Source organism: Pieris napi, chromosome 13, assembly GCF_905475465.1.
Source record: "Pieris napi chromosome 13, ilPieNapi1.2, whole genome shotgun sequence".
NCBI lineage: Eukaryota > Metazoa > Arthropoda > Insecta > Lepidoptera > Pieridae > Pieris > Pieris napi.
The window spans coordinates 3,295,189-3,302,464 of record NC_062246.1 but is presented as its reverse complement, the minus strand read 5'-3'; positions in this window follow the sequence as shown (position 1 = coordinate 3,302,464).

The window sequence follows — 7,276 nt, the reverse complement described above, 5'->3', positions numbered from 1 at the left end:
CTCGTCCCTGAGGTCGTATTTTCGATACCTGACCGTGCACCAATGGACTTTCTTTCTATGTGCGCGCTTGATCGGTAAAGAACACCGTGATGAAACCGGCTTGCCTAAGACCCAAATAGTCGACGGCGTGTATCTGGCGTAGGAGGGTGATCACATCACCTATTATATTGATCACGTAAAGATACAGAAATCTGAGGCTTAGTATAAAAAAAAATTTGTAGCGCTGGTGATTTATTATTATTTTTTATAAAAGATTGGTGCCAAGTAAGTAATGAATATTTTAGCGCTATTTTAATGTTCAAGTTTTATGAAGCCTTAAGTTATCAGCTCTCATGCTACTTGCGACCCGCAGATGTCGCAATAGGCTCGCCTGCAATTTATTTAATGTGACTCCACCCACATTTTACGACTTTTTTTATCCCGCGAAGATAATGCCTCATCTTATTGAGCTGTTTGTTTCACTCCTCTAGGGACACCTTTTATTAAGTGACAGTACTTTGAACCTCGCTGACTGAACATTTCATATTCTTACTAATAATAGAAAGGGATGCTATGTTATGATTACAATTATATCACTTGGACTTTGACGAGCCAATATCCTCTAAGCAGAACCCACTTAGGTTTACGTGGGATCAGAGATCCGTCACAAAGGCATTACATTCTTCTAATAGATGTTTATTGGAAATTCCATCTCACACTTCATTCTTCTTAGGCAATTCATTTACGATCTCCGCCATTAAGTTGTGGAATACGCTGCCCGACTCCGTACGATTGGCTACCTCTCTGTCATCTTTTAAAACTCTTCTGTATAATCATTTCTTAACCTTATCCTATCCTGATCTATCGCGACTTGTATAAATCTTATGTTTCCTTTTACATCACTATTCGCTGTTTATGTATTTGTAAGATTAGCTTTTAAGTTTTTAGTCTATTTTTAATATTTTTTTTGTATTACTTTAGATTAAGGTACTATATATATATTTTTTTTATATAACATCTGGTTCTGCACTTCTTTGCCTTCGGTTGCCTGGAAGAGATCGCTTATTAACGATAAGGCCGCCCGTTGCATCCCTTATAATTTTTTTGTATTGTGTTTCATTCTTTGTATTTTGCAACGAAGTGTAAATAAATAAATAAATACATTTAAACTTTTGATGTGACATAAATGAAACCTTTAAACTTCCTGAATTGAAAACGTATTTGCGCATGTCTTGGTAACCACAGTAAGGCCCTTTCTCCACTGCTCCGGTCCGGCGTCGGATACCGGAATGAGTCATGAGAAAAATATCGGAAGGCCGGATTGCGCTTCTCCACTATATCCGATCCGACAATAATAGATACTTGTATATGTATATTTATCATGCAACACCTATACTTTATTTTAATAATAAAACGTTCCAAATTCTGAATATTTTATTGCCCTGGCAAGTTTATTACTTTTTTATACTGTCTATCTTAAAATATGATAATCTACTTAATAAATAGTTCACTAATACTATGGTATAAAAATATAAATAAATAGCAACATAATTTGATTTGGTCCAGGTTATCCAGATTCTTTCAAATTAAACAAACTGTAAAATTAAACCTGTGAATAATAATTTATAACCTCTTGGATACTTGGATATACTTGGACCGATAAAACGTCGCGTTCCGATCTAGCAAGTTATCGGATCGTTAAAAACCGGATGCCGGAGTAGTGGAGAAGTACGTAAGTACTGTTGTGAGTTTCTAAATCGGATCGGTAATTAACGTTTGCCGGACCGGAGCAGTGGAGAAACGGCCTAACGGACATTTTTAATCTAAATCTTATAAAAGTGCCCCAAAAGTCTAGTAGACAATGTCACTACTATGGCCAGTTTAATTATGATGACGTGAGATCTCAAATTCTTGACAGTCCTGTTGACATCTAGGGCAAAGCGATAAGGGTATATGAAATTTGAAAAATAGATCAATCATATTAGCCTGTCATGTTGCCAGATCTCATATCGGTCGAACGAATTCATAGTGGGTTTTCAACTATTTTCATCGCTAGGACATTGGATTACGTAAGAGGTATTATTCAAATGAGGATCGTATTTGGAATGCGGACAAAAATATTATTTAAACTTTTTCGATTAAACTCAGTTGAAAAACACGCGAATTAATTTGAGTTAAGCACAAATATTTGTCAATTCTTGGAAAATTAAAAACAACGTTAGTAGACATGAACAAGATAATTGTTCTGTTTATGAGATTGCTTAATTTAAACCAAACAAAGGAAAAGTTATGAATTATGTTTTAATATAATACATAATAGACAGTTTAGTTTTTTTATAGTTAATGACTACATTTGTCATAGTCACCAGAAGTCGATTAGAAGCTTGCGTAGTTATTCATGAAACGCCTATACCTTGTATTTTTATATGCAATCATATACTCGGTGGAAGAGCTTTTAATAATAATACAACAGCAGTGTTGGCCTAGTGGCTTCAGTGTGCGACTCTCATCTCTGAGGTCGTACGTTCTATCCCCGGCTGTGCACCAATGGACTTTCTTTCTATGTGCGCATTTAACATTCGCTCGAACGGTGAACGAAACATCTTGGGAAACCGGCGTGCCTTAGACCCAAATGTCGACGGTGTGCCTATTAGATTGACAAATGGTCATGAAACAGAAACATAAATTTGTGGCCCAGACCTAAAAAGGTTGTAGCGCCACTGATTTATTTAATACAACCATATAGAAAAAGTTTTTTTTTCGTTAATTAGTTATTATTAAATATCAATATTTCTGTCTGTATATCGATAATTTTATTTGGCGAAGATCTCCTCCAAGTGGCTACTTTGTTTCAGCAACTCTGTGTTTTGTACGGCTTAAATACAAATAAATAAATAATTGTCCCCTTCCAAAATCAAATCATAGCTTCGTCAACGAAAATTGAATTTAGAATGCTTCTAGGGCCATAGTTGTATAAAGTGAGCCTTTGATAATGTCAATGGAACTTAAAGTGGTGCAAAAATTCAATAGCTCGATGTCAGTTTAATCATTGAAGTATGAATATAGATTAATATAATCCTCTCTTTGTGCTATCTTACCACACAAAACATTAAATGGAAGCATTAATATTATGCAGTGAATGAATTTCAATTGTGAAATAATGACAGGCTGATCGCCAACTATTCGTAAATGGCTCAATCCATATTATTAATTATAACATTGTGTGTAAATAATTAACTGTCGACTGATTTGGTATTTTGCCTGCAGGTTTGTCTACACTGGTTATTACTTACACTATACAACTCTTAATCAGATTGACTTTGATGCAGGTGCCTGAGATGTATAAAACAAAAGAATAACGTAAGATCTTAATATATATTGTCAAGTGACAGCGAATCATAAAGATCATATAACTAGGCTGGGTTGGATGATGAATATTCGTACGTTTCGACAGAATGCGTCTCTATCAGAGTTACCTCGACGACTTACTCTACTACCTAAGCGTTTTTTAAAACACTGTTTGCCCATTGAATTATTTATGAACTATTTGACTTCTTATAAGAGAAGACCTAAATCCTAATAGACCGCATATGCGATGCTTTTGGTAATGGCGAGTGACTATGGGTATCACTTGAAGTGAGCCTCCTACTGTTTGACCTACCCTAAGAACTTTGAGATACAGCTTTCCGCAAATATCACATCCCCAACGGGCCATGGCGTAAGCCTATTTCATTGATTAATCTCATAAAATATCATTCCTAGACTGACATATTGGAAGCATGTAAATTTATATGTAAATATCCTAATTTGTTTAAAAAAAGGGGGATACAAAAACCCTTTACTCACTAAAACCGACTGATACTACCTACATCCAGTCTAAAATTATATCAATCAGAACCATTGACCTCCTCAATAAAAACATATAACAAATTATCATAAAATTTTAAGAATGAAACAAATAACTTGAGATTTACCAAATATTTAAAGGAACTATTATATAAGAAATGTTATTACACTGTTACAGAGTATCTGACTGTTAGACTTTAATTTCATTATAAAAATTAAGTTTATTAATAATGTTAAGTACATTCTCTGTTTTGCAACGTCAAGCTAAAGCAAATATACCAAATAAATATTGTTATAAGAATAAAAATGTATAAGAATAGAATTAACTATAATAAAGCATGGTCAGCTAACCTAACCAAGGTCCTTATTGTAATAGATTATAACGTGTCACGTGTAAAATATGAACATAAGGAATGCAATAAAGATTTGAGTTTGAGTTTGACAAATTTTCAGTGTTAATTATGTTCATAGAACATGCACGTTTCTATTTTGATAAATCAATTAATAGTTAAATAATATATATATGTAAAAATGCGGTATAAATATTTAATTTTAGCGTAACTAAAAGACAAGAAAGTGTTATCAGTACCACCAAATTTTTAACATAAAATCTTATATTATTTGACAAGTAACATGTTGTAAGTAACCTCATAATCGTTTACTTGGTTATAACGTCGTGGCAATTACGTTATTTTGGTTCTTTTAGTGAACATAAAATAGCGTGTTTAACTTAACTAATCCTGTTTGTTTTTTTTGGTAGGACGAGTTAATCCCTACAAAGAATTGAAAATATATATTTTTGTTTAAAAAATCAGTGGCGCTATAATCTAGAAGACTGGTCCGCAAATTTATGTTAAGGCCGCTTTCAGGCCGCTAGTTAAACGGCGCTGTTTAGTTAAAAGGCTAGGCTGTTAATAAAACGGCTTTTTTATTAATTTTATTAAGCTGATTGGCTGCGACATATACATATAGCCTTGGATATGCTGTCGGTCCTTGTTATTATGTATGTCTTACGATGGTCCCGTCGATCAATAAAAGTTATGAAATGTGTCTTTGCAAATTACTAATATTTGTTGAATAAAGGAAGAATTTGAGGGATGTAAACTTTTTAATATTTTTCGCAAATGTAATAAATAAAAACATTATCACTTTAAAAATATTTGGATGAATGTGCCACACAATGATCTCAATATATTTGGCACGTACTAACCCAAACAAATCCTTCATACTGGCATTTTAATGTCTGTTATATTTGAATTATCGGAAAACTGTTTTCTCATGGAATAGAAAAGCAAAGTTTGCGGCCCGCCTACTTATTGGCGAGCGATCGAGTGGAAACACAACTCCCCTATACTTTGTTTTGTTGATCCTTGACAGCTAAGATTTTCTTAACCTCTAATAAAGTTTTTCTTTATAGACACCGGAATAAGTTAAGGTCTTATACGTTTTGTTTAGGTTGTTTATTGACTTTTTTACTTTTTTTATATGTAAATGAGTCAGTTTTTTGTGCCTTTATATTATAATTACTAAGCCTTTATTGAATTTCCAACCTTATAGAAAATATACTAACAACACAACATAAAATATATACATAGAATTGAATTTAAGTTCAGTTTTTGTTTTATAGAACAGGGGACAAACAGGCAGAAGGCTCATCTGATGTTAGTGATGGAACTCCCTCATGAACTGATGAACAATTCCAGAAGGCTGGCGAGTGCGTTGCCGGCCTTTTAGGAATGTCTACGCTGTTTTCTTGATGTACCCTAACTACAATTGGTTCGGTTACTTCAGTGCGCAGTTGGTTCCACATAGTGGTGTGGAACAACGGACGACTAGGTGATACGGGTGGAATTTTGGATTCTGCGTGGACGTCTGATGAGTTTTAGATAGCGTCTTTAGTTTAGGGCTGGAAGACTTGGCTTTTGATACTTCGATTGCTTGCTCGCTACAGCTATGACATCGTCTAGCCAGCTTTTTTGGTCTTGCCGTTTACCACTTAGGTTTAATTAACTATCTCGTAATTAGATTATAAACTCAATAACTTTTATTCGTGGTGTGCATTTATTATTTCTTTAGTAGTTCTACGAGAACGTTGGAGTTTCCACTTGGGATAAGGGTTTTTTAAGTGAATCTCCTTGTTAGCCGGTTGTTACGAGCAATATGGGTTGGTACATTTACGTCTTAGTATAATTACCACTCAGTGTAGTACCATCTATTGTTGTAAAGAGGAACTAAACTATGTCCGTCTCTAGAATTTTGCTTCTAGAATTCGATGACTAGATAATTATTCTTCTCGATATATCTTAAACTACTATAACACTAGAAAGACTAACATATGTTTCTAGGCAATCATTTTTACGTTAAATTGAATTACAATAGTTTAAAAGTTTATAGCAATTATATAGAACATAAAATGTATATTCTACTCAAACTAGACAGGCGCGAGAGAAAATAAATGTTTAATTTCATTTATACATTTTTGGACAATGAATTTAAAGCATTTGATTTATAAGCCGCGGTAATAAATAAACGTTCTGTCCGATATACAACAATCGTAGTACTAAATACTTAAAGAAGAATATAACACAAGTCATGTACTCAACAAAGTAAGGGCTATCAAACATCGATCATAACGTTACCTGGGAGTAGGAGCTTTATCATTCGCAGGCTATTATGATGCAATCTACTCAGCTGGGATTAAATATTACAAGTAGGGAAAATTCTCGGCTCTCGGCTGAGGATAATGTACGGAATAGACTTTGATCGATGATGCCCTTTGCTTACTGCTCAGATATTCGTTTAATTTGTAAACCCCTAAGTATTGAGTTGTTACGATTTCATTACCATACGTACATATGTAATGTTTATAACATTACGTATTGCCCCGGTGCACTTGGTAATTTTTAAAATAGACTACAGAGATCGAACCTCATACTACGGCTATGAAACAAATTTCTGAAGGCATCTTTAGTTTTATTATTAGAGCTTTATTAATGAATCCATACAAAAAGTGTTTAGTTATCATTTCTTAATGAGTATTAGTTGTAAAAAATTATGTTAGATTTTAGCGGTCTAGTCTATGGCACCTTTTACGGTAAAAGCGTTATTGTTTCCCTTTCTTTTTTTATCTGATCTGATAGGGATCTTACGTTGAAAGTGCATAATTTTAATGGTTGTAACATGGAGCACCTTTTTTAATATATTTATTATTGTTCTGTTCTTCGTTTTTCATATTTAATGAAGGGTGGTGGTCCCTTTATTGGGTCTGAAGGCATCTTTATCATTATTTCTCTCCCAGCTAGACTACAGTATTTATCGAAAAATTCAATCGTTTTTAGTATTTTTCTTTATTTACTTTTTATGTTTACCTTCGTTGAACTTCCACAAATATTCAAAGATCATAATTAGCCAAATGGGCCCAGCCATTCCCGAGTTTTAGTTTTACAAACGA